General features: G+C 49.6%; 1 protein-coding gene across 3 annotated transcripts in view; it reads left to right on the forward strand.

The window, feature by feature from the left end:
• The first annotated feature begins 4472 nt into the window (after positions 1–4472).
• The window catches only part of MBP (myelin basic protein), a 152188-nt gene continuing 133740 nt past the window's right edge, over positions 4473–22920 (forward strand). The window contains exon 1 of one of the 3 annotated variants that reach the window (XM_011754021.3): positions 4473–4592. The gene's annotated coding sequence lies outside the window, so the exon portion shown is untranslated. The remainder of the gene's footprint in view (positions 4593–22920) is intronic. The other 2 variants (XM_011754020.3, XM_011754023.3) reach the window with 2 other exon arrangements.

Consider the following 22920-nt stretch of genomic DNA (forward strand, 5'->3'; position numbering starts at 1 on the left):
CTGGCCCTGCTGAAACAGAAAGTCACCATCTGGGAGGCTTCACAACAGAAATGTAGCCTCTCAGTCGGGAGGCCAGGAGTGCGAAATCCAGGTGTGGCCAGGCCTGTGCTCCTGCCAGGGGCTCTAGGGGAGGGTCCCTCCGTGCCTCTCCCAGCTTCTGCTGCCCTCAGCGTCCCTCAGCTCCGGGATGTACAACTCTCACCTCTGCCTCTGTCTCCACATGGCATCTTCCCTCTGAGTGTCCCCTCTGCTTACAGGACACAGCCACCCACCGGAGTCCCCCAAGGACCTCGTCTCTGCCTGATTACACCAGCAAAGGCTATTTCCAAGCACAGTCACTTTCCCAGGTACTGGGTGGTCAGGACTTTGAGTTCTCTCTTCCGGGACACACTTCAACCCATAACAGTGAACTTTCTCTGTAGAAACAGTTTTTCCACCTTTGAGGACAAACTCCAGAGAAACGAAGCCTCGTGCGGGAAGAACGTGGCATTAGGAGCACCATAGAGGCAGGTCTGGGTCAGAAATGGGAGGTCACCGAAGCCAGGGCCAAGCCTGCCTGGTGCCCACTCGTCCTGCCTCTGAGCCCCTCTAGGGCCTGTCTCCCTCCCTCAGAGCTGGCTTCTGACCCCACTCCTGCAAGAGGGCTGTTCCATCTTCAGAGCCTCCCTCTGAGGTCTGCCATGGCTCCCATGCACATTCCCACTGTGCATACTCTGGACTTCCCGTCAACTCTCCCATCCTCTCAGGCTGCTTCCTGGGGCTGGTTGTTAAGATGTCACATTTAATCGCCTTGTTACAAGAGCATCAAACGTAGCACACAGTCTAGCACGTACACAACCCCCACCCATCCCGCAGACCCAGCTAACGCTCTCCTATCCCTCACTCTATTCCTGCCGGCCCAGCTCCTTCCCAGCTGCTGGAGCCTGGCTAAGGCTCTCCTGTCCCTCACTCTACTCCTGCCAGCCCAGCTCCTTCCCACCTCCTGGGGAGGCTGGCACTCGTTTCACCACTCCCCGCAGGGAATTTTGTTGACTGGTTTGGAAGCTGAGTATTCGTTCCTTTTTTTTTCCCCCTATGTCTTGATCTAACCCTCCATTAAGGACTGCATGTCTGTCCCCACAAAATTCATATGTCAAAGCCACAAACCCCATGGAATGGTATTTGGACATGGGGTCTTTGGAAGATAATTCAGCTTAGATTGAATCCGTGAGGGTGGCCTCATAATGAGATTAGTGTCTTTGTAAGAAAAAGAGGCCAGAGCTCAGGCTCCTCCCCTTCCTCTTTCTCTCCCTCCACCACCCGAGACACAGAAAGAAGGTGCCGTTTACGAACCAAGAAGCAAGCCCTCGCCCAACGCCAAGTCTGCCAGCACCTTCATCTTGGACTTCCAGACTCCAGAGCTGGAATATCTGTTTTTAAGCCACCCAGTCTGTGGTATTTTGTTATGGCAGCTGAGCTGACTAATACACCCTCAAGTGGGAAGAAAGCCCCCCTGGCTAGGTTGTGAATATATATTGCAAGAGTGAACAGAAGTAACGTCTCAGTCTCAATAGCCAGCACAGAATTCCTCTGAAGTACAACTTGTTTGGAAACAACTGTGATCAACCCCTGGGTGAATGAGGGAGACCTCAATACCTGGGTATCCACCGATGCCTGAGCTGCAGAAAGACAGCGTTCAGCCCTGATGTGAGGATGACTATTACCTCCACACTACCGATGAAGGGAATGAGGCTCAGAGAGGTGTAGACCAGGTCTGAAAATCATGTTCAGTCCTGGCTGGGTGTGGTGGCTCAGGCCTGTAATCCCAGCACTTTGGGATGCCGAGGCAGGTGGACCATCTGAGGTCAGCAGTTCCAAAACAGCCTGGCCAACATGGTGAAACCCCATCTCTATTAAAAATACAAAAATTAGCTGGGCGTGGTAGCAGTTGCCTATAATCCCAGCTACTCGGGAGGCTGAGGCATGAGAATCGCTTGAACCTGGGAGGCGGAGGTTGCAGTGAGCCGACATTGCGCCATTGCACTCCAGCCTGGGCCACAGAATGAGACTCCATCTGAAAAAAAAAAAAAAAAAAAAAAAAAAGTTCAGTCCTTTCCTAAGCAAAACATCATAACAAAGACAAATCTGTTGATGAGGAAACTAAAGAAAACTCAAAGTTCGTGCAGTCTGAGTTCTGTTGGAAACTATTTAGATTCATTTACTTCCTTTAGCTTGGGTAATTTGGAGTTTAATTCAACTTAACAAAAAATTTATTGAGTTTATTTCATGCACAAAACATTTTGCTATTTGCTGCCATATGAGATGCCGGATAGATCTAACTTTCTGCTCTCTGGTACCTTGTGAAAGATGGGGGTAACTGCAATGTGACTTTCTTAGAAATGTCAAAGACACAATGAGGCTTTGATGGGTTACTTGTCAAAAGATGCCTTTCAATTTTATTCAGCACAGTGAATCTCTGTCACTTTGCCGAGGGCTACATGGACATCTTCATGTGAAAGTTTGTCTCTCAGCAGTGAAATGCCAGCCTGCTTCTTCCATCCACTGTCCTCAACCTGGGGTCCTTTTTCTAACCAGGAGGGCATGAAAACCCCCAAGACAGGACCAATTGATCCAAATGTGAATCCACTGTTTTGTTAAATAGTATTATCTATATGTTTTCTTTGAAGAATCCATGAATGTTTAAAACTGCCTGGCTGCCCACCTGCATGGACACTCCATCCCAACAAAATATGCAGAGTGCAATTTTATAAATACTGTAAAAAGACTTTTAACTGGAACTTGTGGAGCCTGACATTTGCAGGGCTGACTGTTGGCATATGCAGTGTTTCAGGAAACCACTGAAACACCAGCAGCAGGAGCACCAAACAGAAGGCCACGTGCTGCTGCTGTCACTGTGGCCTGAGGGACGCTCTGGAGCCCAGCATACAGGGACATCTGCAGGCAGGAAGGTGGCCCCGCCCTGTGGAGTCACTGAGATAAAGCCAAGAGATGTTTTGGGGAGGAAAAGCTGTTTCTGATGCTAAAGCTGGACCCAGTGTTCCAGCTTCCCCAGCCTGAGCTTTGAGTGACTTCAGCTGGGACCTGGGTGCACCCGGGTTCGTTGTCACCACCCGTGCTCCTAGGGCAGCTGTCCAACCTCCCACACCCACTCCGCTCATCCTTGACTTAAAGTGAGGTTGGGGGGCAGAAAAATTGGAGAAACACACTATCTTTGGCACCCTTTTCCCTCCTCACCTTCAGCCTGAAAGTCCCAGAACCTTCCTAACCTCTCCACTTGAAAATCTCTCCTGAGGAAACCACCAGACTGAATGCTTTTGGGTCGTTGTGGAACTATTTCTCTTCCAGTTGCCAGCATTTTGAACACAGTTGCTAAATCCTCCCGGCCTCTGGGAGAGGCTGGTTTTAGGCCGCAACCCCGACCCCACGCTGAAGTCGGTGTCCCGCCTCCCAGCGAGGGCCGGGATAGGGCTCACCCCTCTCCCTCACTTCCTAACAAACTGTGTGGGTCCCAGGCTGCCTCCGGAAGCTCCAGATCCAGATCCCTGACTGGGGGTGTAGGTCAGGAGGAACGCGGGGCCTCATTCAGGGCCTCCCCCAGCCTCCTCCCCTATCACCTTTAGGAGGCCGAGAATCCAGGGAAAGATCTCTGACCACTAAATCTGTGTGCAGGTGAGTCACGGCTAAACAGCAGGCTTTTTCTTTTTAACAAGAGAGCGACGAAGACTACGATGTCTCCGGGCTGCGGGACCAGGCTGCTTCCTCGCACCTGCGCGTGTTTTCCTGTCTTTTCCGCGCGCGCTTCCAGCGCCCGTCCTGCAGGAGAAGGTGCGCCCCCAGCTCCCAGCTCCCAGCGGGGCACCTGCCGGCCGGACATGGGCCTGGCCTGGGCTCCAGGGGAGGGAGGGCGCGCCCCGGGAGGACCTGCCAGGCTCCTTTCGCCTCCAGGCCGGGCTGACTCCTGCTGCAGAGCCAGGGCCGCGCCAAGTGCGTCGGCAGTTTCTGGGGTTTCCAGCCCCTGAGGACGCGGGGAGATGCGGCCTGGCACTCCTCCCGCGAGGTCGAGGTCGGGGTCGGGGTCGGGGTGGGTTCGCAGGCCAAGCCACGCGGGAAGGGTCGACGGGCCGCAGTTGGGAGCCCAGTTCGGCAGCGGGCGAGGCTCCAGGCCGCCCCTCTGAGGTCTGACCCTGCGCGTGGGCCCCGTGCGCCCCCCGAGTTCCGCGTGGGCAGAGCGGGCCCCGGGTCCTCCGAGCTCCCGGGGCGGCTCCGGCGGCCGCGTCCAGGTGGGGCGGGCCGGGCGGGATCGGCCTGTGTTTACCTGACTCGCAGGAAGCCCGGGGAGGCGGGGCCGGGGAGCGGGGTGCGCGCCCGTCCCTCCGAGCCGCCGCCGTCAGTCACCGCCGCCGCGCGCCAGAGAGAAGCAGCCTCCAGCCCCGGCGGCCCCGGTCTCCCGACCCCGGAAGGCGGCGCAGGCTGCCCGGGGACCCCGCGCGTCGGCGCTTGAAGCCGAGACGAGCCCGCCCGGGCCGAGCAGGGGGAGCAGGGCCTTGGACCCCGCGGCGCCCCTCGGCCTCGGAGCAGCGAGCGCAGCGCCGGTGGGTGACCCTCAGGGACGGGCGGGCGGCTCTGCCGCCTTTGTCTCTGTGCCCCTCCGAGTGGGGACCGCGGAGACCTGGGCGGGATCCCGGACCCAAGCCCCGCGGGAGCCTGGGACGCAAGATCTGGGACAGGAGCTGTCCCGACGCCCGGACTCAGGGTCCCTCTCTTGGCTGGGGACGCGCAGGGGGAACCTGGGCAGCGGCGCAGGTGGCCGGGCAGGTGGCAGCCGGCGTCCTCCCTGACCCGAACCCACCTCGCCGGCCCCGATCCCCACTGCGAGGGGGTGGGCGCGGGTGTAGACGCGGGTTTACAGCGCCGGGGCCGGACCCTGACAGTTGCCCAGGGGTGGTCTCCAGCCAGGCCCGGCGGTCCCAGGGTCGCTGCAACCGCTCGGCCTCGGGCCGTGGGGCTGAGGGGAGGAGTCTAGGGTGGGAGGGGACGGCGGTCAAAAGCGGCCACTCTGGGCGGGTGCGGAGAGGGCGCTGGCGGCCAGGGCGGGCTGGAGGGTCCTCCCGACTCGCGGCGCCTGCTAATCACACCCCGGGGGCCCCGCGCGCGATCGCGCCCCCGACCCTGCCCCCAGGGAGAAGCGCAGTCTCCCTCTGAGCTCCAAGGGCGGCCGCGAGAGCCCGGGTCCGGGCTTCCGCCTTCGCAGGGCCTGTCTCGGGCTCCTCCGCCCGGCCGGTCGCTGCGCCCACCTGAGCCCACGTGCGCCGCCTGCAGCCGCCCGCCGGCCCGCCCGGGTCTTCCCTGCAGCCGCCTCCCGGGCCCCACTGCCTGTCCTGGGCCGGGTGCGTCCGGTTTCGGTGGCCCCCGAGGCCGGCGTGTGTGACCTGCGGTCATTTGCCGCCACACTGTATTTTCCACGGTGCCGGGGGCAGCGCCTTGTGTCCTTTCGCGTCCACCAGAGCCCCCCGTTTTGGGAGGTGGAGTGGGGCTTGGGAAAAGGTTCAAGCGTCTTTGGGGACCCCAGTGCGACTCTGGCTGGAAACAGGCGCGTTCTGGTTCCTTGTTCCGTTTTCCAATTGCAACAACATGAGAATCAACAAGTGCTCGGTTTCTCTGCGCCTGGGTGAGGGGCGCGTAGGCTCGCTGGGTGCTGGGTTGGGAGGGGCGTGGACTTCGTTCCGGCGAGGCCGCTGCCTGGTCTGACCACAGAACGTCCCGCCTGGAAAGAGTTTTTCAGAGGAAGGAAACGTCAGGGAGCATCCAATGTGTTTTTTGGACATTTTATCTGGCGAAGCTCCGGGGGACGGGTTAAGGACGGTCACCCTCAAGTCAGGGAACCATATGGATTGAGCAGGGTCCTGCCCGGAGCTCCCTGGCGGCCACCTCCAGTGATGGGCACCTCCTTAGCGTTTGGGGCTGGGGCTGTGGATACGGCCGAGAGCCAGGAACCCACCTGCCTTTCAGTAGAGAAGGCCAGGGGAAAGGGCACCGCGGCAGAGGGTGTGTGTGTGTGTGTGTGTTTGTGTGTGTGTGTCTCTTGTTTTTTAGGGTTTTGTAGGGGAAAGGGCACCGCAGCAGAGGGGTGTGTGTGTATATGTGCGTGTGTGTGTCTTTTGTTTTTTAGGGCTTTGTTTTGTTTTCTGTGAAATCTGAGGGGAAAGAACCCAGTTAAAAATTGTTGTAAATGCTGGAGTAACTCCCAGGGAGTTAACTGTTCTGAAACAACCACTTCTGCTAACTCCGGGTTAAACAAAGCTATTTTGTTCAATCCTCTTTAAAAATCCTCCAAAAGTATCACAATTCTGCCCAGAGATAAGAAAGCGTAAGATGCGTCGCTTGTTTTACACCTGGTAACTCACGGTTCCTCCATGATTTGAGACATGGGGTTTGAGTTTGGTCAGTGGCGGTCCTAGCTGTGTGCACTGATTAAAGTTAGCCCCCAAACGCTGGAAAAAAAAAAAAAAGAAAGACCGCACTTTCGTGTGGTGTTTCTATTTCTGCCTGAATTTGTCAATGTTAATTGTAAGTTATTTTGTTTGACTTTTAATCCTCCTCCAAGTTCTTTAAAAATATGACATGCTTAAGATTAGCAGCTTCCTCTGTGCCTTTTCTGTCCCCAGGGAGTGTTTATCCACCACTTGCACATTGCCAGACTCTCTTTTGAGAGCGGTTTGTCACCTCGGATAACAGTTGGGACGGCCCTAGGATGCTCTCATTGGATGTCGCCATCCTATTCATATTTTCATTTATTACTGATGAGGAAACAAGGCTCAGAGAGGTTAAGTTATTCTAAGGGCACATGAGAAGAGGGCAGGATTCAGTCCAGGGAGTCTGCACCAGTGCCTAACTGCTGCTCTGCACCGCCGTGGTGAAAAGGATGGCTTGCAAAGGTGTTCCTGGGTCCTCCTTTTAAAATTCCACCCCTAATAATGAGTGAGTGTACCCGGAGATGTCCCACACACGTTTCCCTTCAAGAATGATTTGACCATAAGGCCACTGGCATCCGTCTTTGTTCATCATCCTCTCCTTAGCTTTCTTAGTTGTCAATAAAAAAGAAAAAATATTCTAATTACTCCTTGTCTTTTTTTTTTTTTTTTTTAATAAAGTCTTGCTCTGTCGCCCAGGCTGGAGTGCAGTGGTGCAATCTCGGCTCACTGCAACCTCCACCTCCTGGGTCCAAGAGATTCTCCTGCCTCAGCCTCCCCAGTACCTGGGACCACAGAGGCACACCACCATGCCTGGCTCATTTTTGGGTTTTTTGTTTGTTTGTTTTTGTTTTTGTTTTTGTTTTAGTAGAGATGGGGCCTCACCATGTTTGCCAAGCTGGGCTCAAACTCCTGATTTCAAGTGATTCGCACACATCGGCCTCCCAAAGTGCTAGGATTACAGGCATGAGCCACCGGGCCTGGCCTCTAATTACTCTTGGGATAATTTTAAATAAGTGGCCATTAAGTAGTAAGACACTTCTATTGGCCCATTGGAACCCCCGAAGGAAGTGCTGGAGCTGTGTAAGGGAAGAGTGCTCACCCCACAGGCCCTGATGCCAGCTGAGCAGAAATGCCAGGCGAGCCGCTGGAATAGTCTCCAGAGGAGATTTTAAATCTCTGTCAAAACCTGTAGTGGGCAGGCTTCATCCAGAGAAACAGAAGCAGGTGGAGATACATATTAGAGACTCATGGCAAGGAATTGCTTATGCAGAGGTGGGCTGGCCAGGTTTGTGGGACGTCTGTGGGACAGGCCAGCCAGAAGGGCAGCTGATCTCTCCGGCCGGCTGAAGCTGCCTTCCACAGCAACATCTCCCGCAGTGCCAGTGACAACCACGAAAGCATGTTCCCAAGCTATTAGCAATGTCTCAGACTCAATAGCCATTAAAGCGCAAAAATGTCATTCTGAATATTCTTTTGTTCTGGACTCTGTGAACAGCACTGCATGGGTCGGAGTCACCATTGTGAAAAATAGGTGGATGTCTAAAAGATGAGGAGACACAGACCTATGTGAGGCCAGGATCTAGACTACAGAAACAGTTCTAAAATGTGGTAATTTGAAACAAGCCACTCAAGAGTAAAATATGAGACTGAAGAGAAAACCCAGATGCACTGATAAAATACGAAAAGGACTTTAACCCTCTGGAATTCAGGGAATTCAAAACTAAGATGTCAAAAAGGTTTTTTTAACTTTAATGTACTGGAAAAATTTAAATTGTGACTATACCAAATATTAGAGAAAGGGCAGAAAAATTAGACCTCACATGAGTTCAAGTAGAATGTAATTAGGAACAAAGATGTTAGAGAATGATCTAGAAAAAGTGAAGATGGGTGTATCCTAAGATCTAACAATTCCACTTCTAGGTGTCTCCTCTAGGGAAAACCTGGTCTGTGTGCATGAGACACACACAGTGGATATCAATATAGTAAAACTCTGTTTTGAGATCATTGTAGATTCACATGCAATTCCCTTCACCAGTTTCCCCCAACAATAATATCTTAAAAACCGTAGTACAATGCCACAACTAGAAATTGAACATTGATACAACCCGTTAACTTCGTTCAGATTTCAGAGTCCACCAGTTTACATGTACTCGCTTTATAGACTGCTCTGTGTGTGTGTGTGCGTGTGTGTTGTGCATGCGTGCTTAGTTCTGTGTAATTTTATGACCCGTGTAGAACCATGTGACCACCAACACATCAGAGGACAGGACAGTTTCATCACAAGATCCTTAATGCTACCCTTTATAGCCAAGCTGACTTCCTCCTTCCCCCTCCCTAAGGCTGGCAACCACAGTATGGTTCCCATTTTCTATAAAGAATGCTCTATAAATGGAATCATACACTATGCAACCTTTCGAGACGGAATTTTTCCGCTAAACACAATTCCCTTGAGACCCATCCAGGTTGGCAAGCATGTCCATAGGTGTTTCTTTTTAATTACTCAGTGGTGTTCGCCCATCTGAATGAACCATGGTGTGTTCAACCGTTCACCCGGGAAGGGTGCTTGGATTCTTTCCAGGTTTTGATTATTACAAACAGAGCTGCTGTGAACATTCATATACAGGTTTTTGTGTGAGCATAGTTTTCATTTCTCTGGGATAAATGCCCAGGAGTGCAATTGCTGAGTCATATGGTTAGCACATGTCTAATTCTGTAAGAAACTGCTAACTCTTCTCCAGAATGGCTACACCATTTTGCATTCCCACCGATGGTGTGTGAGTGATTCAGGACCTTCCCAGCCTGGGCGGCATTTGGTATTGCCACTGTTTTTTTCTTTTTAATTTTAGCTGTTCTAATAAGTGTATAGTGGTATCTCCTGATAATTTAATTTGCATTGCCCTGATGGCTAATGACATCAAGACCTTTTTATGTACTTATGGCCATCTGTGTATCCTCCTTAGTGAAAAGTCTGTTCATGTCTTTTACCCACTTTTTAATTGGATTGTTTGGTTTTAACAACTGAGTTTTCATAATTCTTTATATTTTCTAGATACTGGCCTTACCACTCTGTGACTATTTTCTACCAGTTTATCTTGTTTTTTCACTCTCTTCACAGAGTCTTTTGCAGAAAGTTTTAGAGTTTGCTGAATTCAAGTTTATTAATTTTACCTTTTTCGGATTTTGATTTTTGGTGTGAAGTCTTAAGTCTTCACCTAGCCTGAGGTTCCCTACAAATTTTATAGTTTCACATCTTACACTTAAGTCTCTTTACCATTTTGAGTTAATTTTTACATGAGGTGTGAGGTTTAGGTTGAGGCTTATTTGTTTTGGTTTGGTTTGGGTTTTGCCAATGAATGTTCAGTGGCTCCGGGACTGTTTGTTGAAAAGATGATCCTTCTTCCATTAAATTGCTTTTGTACCTTTGTTAAAAATCATTTCCACTTATTGCTGTGGGTCTATTTCTGGGTTCTCTATTCTGTTCCATTAGTCTCTATGTCTGTCTCTCTGCCAACAGCACACTCTCTCGATTATTGTCGTTGCATAGTCAACTTTAATCAGGTGGAGTGACTTCCTCCCACTTTATCCTCCTTTATAAAAATTACGTTAGCTATTGTAGGTTCTGGGCCTTTCCATATGAATTTTAGAATAGCTCATTTATGGATACAAAAACCTTGCTGGAATTTTGATAGGAATTTCTCCAAACGTATAGATGAGTTTAGGGAGAATTAACAGTTTTACTGTGTTGAGTTTTCTAATCCATGATCACAGGTTTTCTCTCTATGGGTACTTAGGTCTTCTTTAACTTCTTTCATCAAATGGTTTATAATTTTCAGGGCACACATTCTGAATCTGAAGTTTTTTTTACAGTGTACATAAGTGTTTTATTTTCTTTGGGGCATTTCTAAATGACATTGTGTTTTAACTTCAGTTTCCACGTGTATTGTGGAATATGTAGAACTGTGAGTAATTTTTATGTGTCAATCTGTATTCTGCCACCTACTGAGCTGCCTTATTAGATCTAGGAGGATTTTTTTGGTAGATTTCTTGGGATTGTCTATGTAGACCATCATGTTATCTGCAAATCGGATAGTTTTATTTCTTCTTTCCAATTTATATCCTTTTTATTTCTTTTTCCTATCTTATTGTACTGGTTAGAATGTCCAGTGCTATATTCAATAAGAGTTGCAAGAACTTGCCTTATTCTGATCTAAAGGGTAAAGCACTGAGTTTTTACCACTAATTATGATGTAGCTATAGGATTTTTATGGATGTTCTTTATCAAGTCGATAGTCCATGTCTCTTCATGAGTGTGTGTTGTATTTTGTCAAATGTCTTTTCTGGGACAATTTATATGTTCATGAGATTTTTCTTCTTTGACTTCATGGTATGATGGATAGTATTGATTGACTGACTCTCTAATGCTGACCCACCCTTGAGTGTCTGGTATATATTCCACGTGGCCATGTATATAATTTTTTATATGTTGCTAGATTCACTTTACTAATATTTTGTTGAAGACTTTTGCCTATAAGTGTTTGTGAGAAAAATGTAGTTCTCATTTTTCGTATAGTCTTTGCTAGTTTCAGTATCAGGATAACTGGCCTCATTAAATGAGTTAGAAAGTGTTTCCACTTGTTCTAACTTTTGGAAGAGGTTATATAAAATTGCCATAAATTTCTCCTTAACTGTTTTAGTGGAAATTTCCAGTGAAACCATGTGGGCCTGGGGATTTCTTTCTTGGGTATTTCCTTCCTTCTACTTTCTTTGTATATATTTCTTTGTGTATATTTAGCTCTTTTTAGTTTCTTGAATTAGATCTTAAGATTATCGATTTGAGACTTTTCCTGTTTTCTAATATAAGTATTTCAGGCTATGAATTCCCTCTCAGCACTTCTGAACTAGGTGTACATATTTTGTCAAGTAAATGTTTTGATACAAAGAAAAGGAGGGAAACACATTAATTCCCCATGAGTAAGGCTATAGATTTATACTCTGATCTACTTATGACAGTTAAAATAAACTACCCAGACTTTGTGTATCAACATGGACAAAATTCTAAATAACAGTGTTGAATGGAAACCAACAAACTGCAAATGAATACATATAGTATTATTCTATTTATTTAAAATTTTCAGATACGCAGAAGAACACTACATGTGGTCGTGATTACATGGGATTATATGATATATAGGAGCCATGCCAAGTCATGTTATGTTCTAACCTCGGGGAGGGGAGAGGATTGGCTGTCTCTGTATGGTTTTATTTCTTAAAAATATTTTGAGGTTTTATACAAATAACAGAATGTGTTACGTTTTTTGATGAAAAGGATAAACCAGTTGTCTTGTAGATCATTATCTGTGCTTTTTAATATGTTTGAACTAATTAGTAATTTATATTAGCAATAAATAAACTGATGTAAAGTTTAGGGGGAAATGACACCAGTGATAATGAAGCATTAGAGAAGATTAGAAGGCCTCACAAAGGAATCTGAAAGTAGGTGTGGAGGTGAAATTACTGAAATTTGGTAAGAGCACAACAGTGACAAGGAAGGCTAAGGAGAGGAAGAAGAAAGGGCAGGCGAGACAGTCTCTCCCTCCTCCTCGTCATTTGTTCAAGCAGTATACGTGCAGAAAGGGAGGATAAAGAGATTGATCTGAAAAGAGAAGCATGCAGAAATGGGCAGGAGCCAGGACCTCAGAGGAGTCGGCTGGATTTAGCACAAGCCTGGGGATTAACAGGGTGTTTGCAACCTCACTCTTGAGCCAATGACTTGAAGAAGAACCATGAGAATCTAGCTAAATCTGAAAAGATTTAAGGAACAAAATTTTTATGGGCATCCAGCCCTTTTTCCTTCTTGCCTGTCAGGATTTATAATGAGCGGGGCCTCTAAGAGAAGTCTAGTATGATTCAGACAGAGGCCAGCACGCCGGGGCCCCACTTCCTGTCACTCTGCAGGCGACCTGGCTTAGAAACTCTGCAGGTGCAGCGTGGCTGCCCACTCAACAGCCTCAGGAAGTCCCCAAAGCCCTATCTCCGGTGGGTGGGCTCTCCCCCATTGGCTCCGAGGGAGCCTCTGCTCCTTTCCTCTCCTGTCCCCTCCGAATTCATCTGAGAAGGCACCCAGGCCAGTATGGCCCCAGCTGCCCGGTGTCCAACCGCTGTTTCCAGGGGTGCAGCTGGGGAAGGTGGTGCAGGCAGCGACCACAGCAGCTACTGAGCCCCAAGAAAGGAGTCCAGCACAGGGGCGGGGGTGGGGGAGGCATGGTGGCCAGAAGAGTTATTCTAGCGATTTATGTTTACATCAATTCACTTTCTTTAAGAGTCAAGGGATTCACATTCAGCTTACCCATTTTCCAAAGGTCAAGAAAGAAAACGAAGTTTTATTCATAGTAAGTGATTAACCAATTTACCTGTTTAATTTTACATTAGCGACCACATATAAAATATATAAAAAGGCAATTAATAAAGAGGAGATAGAACATGGAAAGGAAGGACCCGGAGGCAGAGATGAGGGGGAGGCAGGAGGCTGGAGAACGGGAGGTTTCTCAGGGGCTCAGGGAACTGCTGGTGTTGCGGCCCCGCCTTTGGGGGCATCGGGTGACATGGGATGTTCCCAGAGAGCCCTGCTCCTTCCAGGTGGCAAGGTATACCGAGCCGCCCTGCAGGCGAGAGCACAATGCCCCGTGCTGGGAAGGGATGGAGCTCAGGGCAGCTCTACCCGCAGACTCCGTGCAGGTGCCCTAGGCTGCTTCCTGGCCTACCACCAACCCGGAGAGACAGAGAAAGGCTCCACTCAGATCTGCTTTTCACCTGGAGCCTGATTAAGAAACCTAAAGCTCCAGAGGTCAACACATGCTGAAAACAAAACGAAGCTACCTGGATCAGTTTAGAGTCCTAGCAGGCATGGAATTGGCTTGGTGGCTGGAAGCCCAACTCCCAAGCCAAGCATCTGCTGTGGCCCCCTGACCTGCTCACCAGGGGAGGGGACAAGCTGGCTCATGTGGTCTTCACCCACCTGCACACGTTACACTGAGAATTCAAATTAAATGCAGAGTCCTAGGCCCGCCCTGGCATACCACCCCACCGTCTTGGGGACGGGCCCAGGAATACTTATTTTAATGAGCTCCCTATCAACTCAGGATCACTGCTGTAAGTGAAGGACGGAAACAGACAGTGCCTCGGTGTTTCCAGGTCGACAGGGCTCCTCTGAATAGACACACACAAGCTCTCAAATGCGTACTTTCATGTGATCAGGAAGTCCTTCATGTTTCACTGATACATTGAATTTGCATTAGAAAGAATAACTAATTGATACTAAAGCTTTTTGTTGACAGTTTATTTGCATCATGTATTTTTGATGCATTCTCCATATATAGAGAGTAACATTTTATATCCTGCATGAGTCTTCATCTGATGTGGAATGTTTATGGATACTCATTTTCTTCATCTTTCTTGAATAGTTGAAAGCTAACATGTTTGCTAAACTTGCTGTCAAAGCAAAAAATTATAGAACTATGTTGCAGGCTCCTCACATACAGCAAATGTACCATGACTTTTTAAAAATTCCTTGGTGTCTACTCTGTACAAAAATACCATACTGTCCATTTCAGGTACATTAAGAGAAAGTAGATGTCGTTCTCGCCCTCCAAGTGCTTATAGTTTTGTTAGGAAACTTAGAAGTTCCCAAGTAATTTCCCAAGGGAAAATAATTGCCCAATACCCTGCCATGTATACAAAATGCCACGGAGTTTCTAAAGAAGGGGGTTGCGCCCAGTAGAGGAGTAGGCTGGATGATGATGACTAGAACTGGCAGAATTATACTGAATGGAAAATATACTAGCAGAGCGTGGTGGCTCACACCTGTAATCCCAGCATTTTGGGAGGCCAAGGCGGGCGGATTGCCTGAGGTCAGGAGTTCGACACCAGCCTGACCAACATGGTGAAACCCCGTCTCTACTAAAAATACAAAAATTAGCCAGGCGTGGTGGTGGGCAGCTATAATCCCAGCTACTTGGGAAGCTGAGGCAGGAAAACTGCTTGAACCTGGGAGGTGGAGGTTGCAGTGAGCCTAGATTGCGCCACTGCACTCCAGCCTGGGTGACAGAGCAAGATTCCGTCTCATTAAAAAAAAAAAAAAGAAAGAAAATATACTGTAACGTTTTGGTGTCTTCGGTGCCGCAGTTCACTTCCCACTTGGCCTCCACTGTCCCGGGAGCTGCCTGAGCTTCTCCCAGCTTGCCCGTCTGGGAGACTTCTCGGGACTCTAGCTGAGACTCGAGCTGGGATTCCCAGCTCATCATTGGCATAGACCACTCCTTTCTGGAGTCGCCTCCTTGCCCTTGTTTCTCAGCTGTCTCCTTCCTTGCACAGCTTCCAAAAACATGGCTGTGTCTTCTCCAGTTTTGGTAGTGTTTTGTTTCTAAGGGTCTTAAATGCTACATTGCAAACTTCTGTTCTGGAAAACTGTTAAAATATGTGTTAGCCCCCACTGATGTCTAGCATAGTGCACAGTCCCTGATACTTGTTGCATAAACTGAGAGGCGGATTCTGCCAGTTCCACTAATCGTCATCCAACTGATCCACAGCAAAAGCCTATTATTTTCCAGAAGTCATGTGTCTAAATCTGTTCTCCACCAATCAGAAGCTAAAGACCTGGCATGATTTATTCAGCTTAAATTGTTGCCTGAAATTACCAGATAAATTAACTCAGTAATTTGACCAAAAAAAAAAAAAAAAAAAAAAAGGACTCTCACATATTTTAGGAGCTAGGTTTCTCTTACTTACGTGGGTTTGTGGCAGGCAGTGTGGTCTGTTTGTTTTTATTCTGGTTCTTTCGACTATCTGAAAATGTAACAACCTTGGGATAACTTGAGAGCGAGATGGATGAAGTGCGAACACCAGCTACAGTTGTCTTTCTAGAAACACAGAGGATCAGTTGTATTTCAGAAACAGGCATAGCGCGTTTGTGGACAGCCTCAATATATCATTTTAGATTGCCGTGTGAAAGGTGTTGTGATTTTACAAGGGACATGATGATTCTTTAATTCTGTCATTATTTTCATATGTCAAGACATATTTGAAGAGAGGAGGATTTAAGCAAGATATTAAAAGCTTGCCTTATTCCTTTCAGACTAGTGATTGAAAATTGGTGTATGCAGGGTGGGAGGACTCAGAAGAGCTGAGGCCTGGCAACAGCCTTCCTAAACATGCATGTTTAAATGTATGTGAAATGTCAGGGTTAAAGCCTCATAGGAAGGAGTCCTAATACTAAGACAGCTAGAAAGCAACACCAAAATAAACCGTATTATGGGAACTTAAAGTAAAAGTCTTTTTTTTTTTTTTTGAGACAGAGTCTTCCTCTGTTACCTAGTCTGGAGTGCAGTGGTGTGATCATGGCTCGCTGACCCCTCAATCTCTGGGGCTCAAACGACCTCCCACCTCAATCTCCCCAAGTAGCTGGGACCACAGACAGGCACACACTGCCACACCAGGCTAATTTTTTTATTTTTACTTTTTGTGGAGACAAGGTCTCTCCATGTTGCCCCAGCTTGTCTCGAACACCTGGGTTATTCCCACTTGGTCTCCCAAAGTGCTGCGATTACAGGCGTGAGCCACTGTGCCCAACCTTCAATTTTAATGGGAGGTACATTAAAACATGGATTACGTTTCACACGATTTCAAAAACAAACAAAACAACTAGATTTGCTCAAGAAGAGAGAAAAGGTCCCAGCGGTGTTTTTGTATGACTTGATCCTCACGGAGTCCTGAATCTTGTAGATTCAACTTCGTTTGTTTTTACAACATGTGTAGAAGAGGAATTTGAAAAATTTACCCTGATTCCACCCACAGAGGTTTATTCCTGACCTCTTTCGATGGAGTGACACTTAATTACCATGACACCTGTGCTCAGAGGACAGCTCTGAAGGTCAGTAACATGGTTTTCCAAATCCCAGTATTTCCCCATCCTTTTCTTGGGTGAACTTTTCTCGCCACTCTCTCTGGAATTTTCTGCTGTTGGTGTGATAGACCTTGTGACTAACAGTGTATTTTGTAAAACAGTCTGGAGGCCCAGAGAAAGCCAGATATAAAAACTGGCAGGGAGAAGCCAGGCAGAGGGCATTCATTCATTCATCATTCATTCATTCCTTCAAGCAGGCCTAGCTCGGGCCCAAATCAGTGCCTGGGGGGCTTCCTGAAAGGAAGAAAAACACCCCACGCTGAGGTCCTTGTCCTGGGTCTGAATGCCTGAGTGCCTCTGGGCGTCACAGCCCCACTTCACAGCTGCCCCCTGCGGCCTCCCAGGTGTGTGCAGCATGTCTGAGGTCACCTGGCTGTGACGGTCACAGCTGCATCCGATGCTGGGGGGGCTGACCTGATCTTAGAGGTTTCTATTTTACCAGTGTTGAGAGGAAGCCTACAGGAGCGTGTGTTCCCTGCATGAGGACTTTGAGACCCGTAATGGATTCACAGAAGAATGCTCGCACCAAGCAAGAGCGAACCCTTTAGCATACCTCACCCGAGACAAGGTGGGATTGGTGCTTCGTGGGCTGAGCACAGCTGTGCTCTTCCTGGATTGCAGGTCCTGCTCTGTCTCGGGAGACACTGGGGGTCTGCCCTGGAGGAGGGTCACCTGGGGTGGCCTGGGCCACTGCAGCTGCTCCCACTGCGCCCAGGCCTCTCCCGTGCCCACCCCAGGGCCATCTGTCTCCTGGGGGCTTCGCATCTGAAGCTTCAGCCTCAAGCTCAGGGAAGGCAGCTGGGTCCACAGCCATGACCACTGTGACTTTCTCTGTGTCCCTTCGTCCCCAGCACCCCAACTTTGGTGCCAAGCCCCATTTCCTCCAGTGGCTCACCCACACTTCTCTTGGGGTGTCCCTTGTTCCTCCAGAATCAAGGCTTCCGTTTTCTGGGAGGAGCCTTCAGTCCTGGCTCCTACGCTCAGCTCCCTGGGGCTCACCAGGTGGTCTCTTCTCCAGACGCACATGGAGGGTGCTGAGCTGTGTGGGCGCGGCTTGGGGTAAGAGGGAAGAGCCAGTACTTCCCTTGCTGTTCTCTCATCCACTTGACAGGCATTTGTCAAGCACTTGCTGTGTGCCTACTGTGTGCTGTGTGCCTACTGTGTGCTGTGTGCTGTGTGCCTGCTGGGTGCTGTGTGCTGTGTGCCTGCTGGGTGCTGTGTGCCTACTGTGTGCTGTGTGCCTGCTGGGTGTTGTGTGCCTACTGTGTGCTGTGTGCCTACTGTGTGCTGTGTGCCTGCTGGGTGTTGTGTGCCTACTGTGTGCTGTGTGCCTGCTGGGTGCTGTGTGCCTGCTGTGTGCTGTGTGCCTGCTGGGTGCTGTGTGCCTGCTGGGTGCTGTGGGCCTACTGTGTGCTGTGTGCCTGCTGGGTGCTGTGTGCCTACTGTGTGCTGTGTGCCTACTGTGTGCTGTGTGCCTGCTGTGTGCTGTGTGCCTGCTGGGTGCTATGTGCCTACTGTGTGCTGTGTGCCTGCCATGTACCACGTGTCTGCCATGTGCTGTGGACTGCGCCAGGTCCTGGGGACACCACGGTGGTAAGACAGAGACCCAGGTGGGCTTGCTGTCCTGTGGCGAGGGTGGTGATGCAGTACACGTGGGGACGGGGAAGCAGAACGCCCGGGCAGTGACACAGTGGCTCTTCTCAGCACCTCACAGGGTCCTGGTGGCTTCCAGGACACCTCAGGCCCTCTACTGAGGCTTCCAGGTCCCCGAGCCCCTGCCTGTTCTGGGTTGGGGCAAGTGACACCTCCACCACCCAGCTCCAAGCCATGGCTGCCCCAGCTCCAGCTCGGGGACCTGTGGGACCAACTGTGGCCTTCACTTTCCCCCGTCAGCCTCCCTCGCGGAGGGTGCAAGGGAAAGTGTGTCTGCCAGGCAGCGTCCGGCTACCACAGCCAAGGGTGGTGGGAGTGTGTCCTTGCAGTGCTCTGGGACAGCAGGAAGGAGCACCACATGTGGTAGTGTGTGTACATGGGTGTGTGGTGTGTGTGACTGTGTCTGTGTGGTGTGTGTGTGGTGTGCATATAGTGTGTGTGGGGGTGTGAAGTGTGTGTGTGGTGTGTGTGTGGCATCTGGAGTGTGTGTGTGTGTGTGGTGTCTGGAGGGTGTGTGTGGTGTCTGTGGAGGGTGCGTGTGGTGTGCGTATAGTGTGTGTTGAGGAGGCGTGAGATGTGTGTGGTGTGTATGTGGCATCTGGAGTGTGTGCGTGTGTGTGGTGTCTGTGGAGGGTGCGTGTGGTGTGCGTATAGTGTGTGTTGGGGAGGCGTGTGATGTGTGTGGTGTGTATGTGGCATCTGGAGTGTGTGCGTGTGTGTGATGTGTGTATAGTGTGTGGGGGGTGTGGAGTGTGTGTGGAGTGTGTGCGTGTGTGTGGTGTGTGTGTTATGTCTGTGGAGTGTGTGGTGTGTGTGTGTGGTGTGTGTGTGTGTGTGTGATGTCTGTGGAGTGTGCGTGTGGGGTCTGTGGAGTGTGTGTGTGTGGTGCGTGTGTGGTGTCTGTGGAGTGTGTTTGTGTGGTGTCTGTGGAGTGTGGGTGTGGGGGGTGGCCTGTGTGTTAGAATCCAGCTTTCCGCCCTGTCTCTGTCTGTGAACCCTGGTGCCACGCACAGGGCCGACACTCACACAGGAGATTTCCTGCATCTCGTCTTGGACTTGGCCTCCAGTGGGAAGAATCCAAACCAGCAGCTCACAGATCGTGGCTGACTGTGCTAAAACCTGAACAGACCTGTCCTGTGCCAACTGCCAGGTGCAAAGCCCCCAGAATCCAGCCCATGTTTTAAGGGTGGTGGGTGGAGCTCAGAGAGACCAAGCAGTCTGGCTGAGGCCAGTCCACCCTAAGGGAGGGACAGGGTGGGACACAGGCATCCAGCTCCTAAACCCACTGTCCCCCCATCCCACCCCAGCCCACTGTCCCCCATCCCACCCCAACCCACTCTCCCCCATCCCACCCCAACCCACTGTCCCCCATCCCACCCCAACCCACTCTCCCCCATCCCACCCCAGCCCACTGTCCCCCATCCCACCCCAACCCACTCTCACCCATCCCATCCCAACCCACTCTCCCCCATCCCACTCCAACCCGCTGCTCAGAGGTTCTGTGCAGTCTCTGCATGTTACCTACCTCATTCAAAATCTGAGATCAGGGCCAACTAGGAAATTACCCATCCATAGATACTGGAATTCTGGAGAAGTATCAATAGTTCAGACACTTTATAATAATTTCAGGACCGTCACAATCTATCAGGCAAGCCACGAAACTGTGACTATGTTCTGCCAATGTGTTTGCATCTTTCAAACCCTGTTCTTTACCCCTTGTGAAAAGCCTTCCTGGATAATCTTGATTTTGATGTGGGCGTAAATTAAAAGGCCTCTACCTAGGAATAATAAATCATTGCCTTTTGAAAGGATACTGGTCTTTTTAGGCCCAAAAACATCACGTGGAAATTTAACGTCATGCAGAAAACACTCGAAAAGCTCAAGTTCAGAATGCAGGCCCAGTGGCAGTCTTACGTTCGTGACATACACCGTGCATGCCGGGTGTTTATTATTGAATCATTCATTTAAATGCCATTTTTAATGACAGAGCTTTAAAAGATACTTCACTTAATGACACATTCCTATAGTGCTTCATAATTTATTGTTGCTCTGTGATAGTTTTCATGTAGAAGGAAATGAGTTATGGGGTTATTAATATATTTTGAGTCTTCAGAGCATACATGTGACATGAAGGAGAAAGCGCCCTCTAGCCTGTTGATGGAGGTCTTTTTCATAAGAAATCCAGGACTTCAAGCATCAAGAAACCAAAGACCAGGTCGTCAGGTTGGTGAAATCACAAACCACGTAGCAGCCAGGAGCACAGCGCAGCTCCGACCTGTTGATGCTGGTGCCAGGCCCTGCTGTGTGGACTTGTGTGTTACTTGGGTTTCCTTTTTTTTTTTTTTTTTTTTTTGAGACACAGTCTCGCTCTGTCTTCCAGGCTGGAGTGCAGTGGCACGATCTCAACTCACTGCAACCTCTGCCTCCTGTGTTCAAGAGATTCTCCTGCCTCAGCCTCCTGAGTAGCTGGGATTACAGGCATGCACCACCGCACCCAGATAAGTTTTGTATTTTTAGTAGAGACGGGGTTTTGCCGTGTTGGCCAGGCTGGTCACGCATTACTTCGTCTTTCTAAACCTCATGAGTTTCAACATCCGTAAAGTGGGGAGCATAATAATGGCACTTGCCTCCTCGTACAGTAGACAGGACTAAGAAACTGTACTTCTGACCCGTTCCATGAGAACCTAGCCCATAGTAAGCACCCCATCGATGCTGGGCTGCTACCCAAGCTTTCCTGAGCCCAAATCTAGTTCTGTTCAATGTATCATTCTGTCTCATGCTGTGTCTCCCGCCCTCCTTTTCTTTAAATATAATTGTCACTTGCTATCGTCCTTTGTCTTTCTAATGTGTCTTGCAAAGTTAAGGACTCACCCGGTAAAATGCTGCACACCCATGTGAAGACATGGGGCCCCTTAGGAGATCAGCTCACAGCCAGGTCTTTTGTGAGACCATGGTGAGGTTAATGACCACATATTGCATTCTTTTCCTTGATTAGAACCTGGAGGGCTCTGGAAAATTCCAGAAGGTTCTGAAAGGCAGTTGCCCAGTAAAATAACCACACACCTATGTGAAGACTTAGGGCCCCTTAGGAGATCAGCTCAGAGCCAGTTCTTTTGCAGGACCATGGTGAGATTAATGACCACACATTGCATTCTTTTTCTTTATTAGAATCTGGAGGCTCTGGAAAATTCCAGAAGGTTCTGAAAGGCAGATACCCAGTAAAATGCTGCACACCCATGTGAAGGTGTGGCACTGATCAGAAGATGGGCTCTGAGCCAGGTTTTCTGTGAGACTGTGGTGGGGTCTGTGGCCACAGCATAGCATTCTTCTCCTTGATTAGAATCTGGAGATTTCAGATCAACCACTCTACTTCCCCATGATAGCAGCAGAGCTGAATGTCTTTCCTATCATGGACTCTGTGATGGGAATCTGTGTTTTCAGGAAGATTCGGTTTATTTTAGCCAAGACCCAAAGGACAGCTCTTATGTGTACGCATGGCCTGAGCATCGGGCCAACACATTTGTTCCCTACACACAGACTATCAAGAGCCATTGTGCCTGGTGGCAAGGAATGTGTGAGTTCCTCTGCAGGTGAATTCAAACATTGTCCCGTTCTGTTAACACCAGCTCTGGCTGTGAGCAATGCCTGAAGTCGGTGTGGTTCCTCCAGTTACCAAGACCAGGGCCCGGGGTCATGTTGACCCTGCAGATGGTGGTATCGGCAAAGGCGTCACTCCCTGCCACGGCTCAGGAGGGACATACAGGTGACTACAGAGGATCAGCTGGTACTGGCGTGTAGTGTTCCTCTGACTTGACAGTTTGTAACCCAGCGACCTGTAAAATATTAACCAGTGGTTTCCACAGCAGCTCCAGGAAGCCACATCCACCATCAGGGCTTTACAGATAAGGAGGACGGGGCCCACATCCTCAGAGCAGGCAGGGAGAGCAGGAATAGGAAGGCCCTCGCCCAGGCACGTCTGCCCCCAGGCCTTCCCCACTTCCTACCTGTGGCCCACGGCTCGCCCCGTCCCAGCTGCCGGCCCCTGGGTTGGGCGGCTTGCGCACCGCACACTGGGAAAGGGGGCTCAGCAGGACCTGACCTGTGTTCCTATGACTAAGCCCCACATGACTGCGAAGCTACCAGGGATCCCACCGGCCGCAGAGCAAGGGCGTGTCGCGTGTGCCTGCGTGACTCTGCCCTCCCCGTGCCATCCAAAGGCCAGTCCCAGCGTGACGGTGTTGGCGTGGCTTGTCAGGACTTACACAGGAGGAGCGGTTTCCTCATGACCTCGCTATTTTTACACAGAGAATTTCGTAACTCTCCATAGTGCTGCTAAAGCTGGACACCATGCCTGTCATAAACGTGTGGATGCATTCACAGGAAATTTCAAATGCTCATCTGACTGACACGTGGATGAGCGACTCTTTGATCTGCCTTTTCTTCCCGCCCCTCCTTGAACAAAATGCTTTGCTTTGGTTTAGACAGGTGATATGGTAGCAAGCTGGGAACTCCAGAGCCAGTAATTTGCTGCTTGGTTCTAATAATGGCTTTCTCTTCTCTCCAAAGTCAGCTGATCCTGTAAGCAGTCACTTCAAGGGACCACAATCAGCTTTCCCATAAACTCCACTTTTCTGTAATTCCATCGTTTTCTTTTAAAATGATTTTTGATAACTTTAAGGCAGTGATAGTCAGTGCCATAAATCTCCTTGAATCTGCTAAACCAGAAGAAAAGGAAGGATGGTGATGACTAGTTTACAAATAATATTATCGGATACCCCAGAGCAAAAATCCCCATCCCAGGAAATAGAGAAGCTACTTTCTTATCATGCACTTCTC

This window comes from Macaca nemestrina, chromosome 19 (genome assembly GCF_043159975.1).
Source record: "Macaca nemestrina isolate mMacNem1 chromosome 19, mMacNem.hap1, whole genome shotgun sequence".
Classification (NCBI taxonomy): Eukaryota; Metazoa; Chordata; class Mammalia; order Primates; family Cercopithecidae; genus Macaca; species Macaca nemestrina.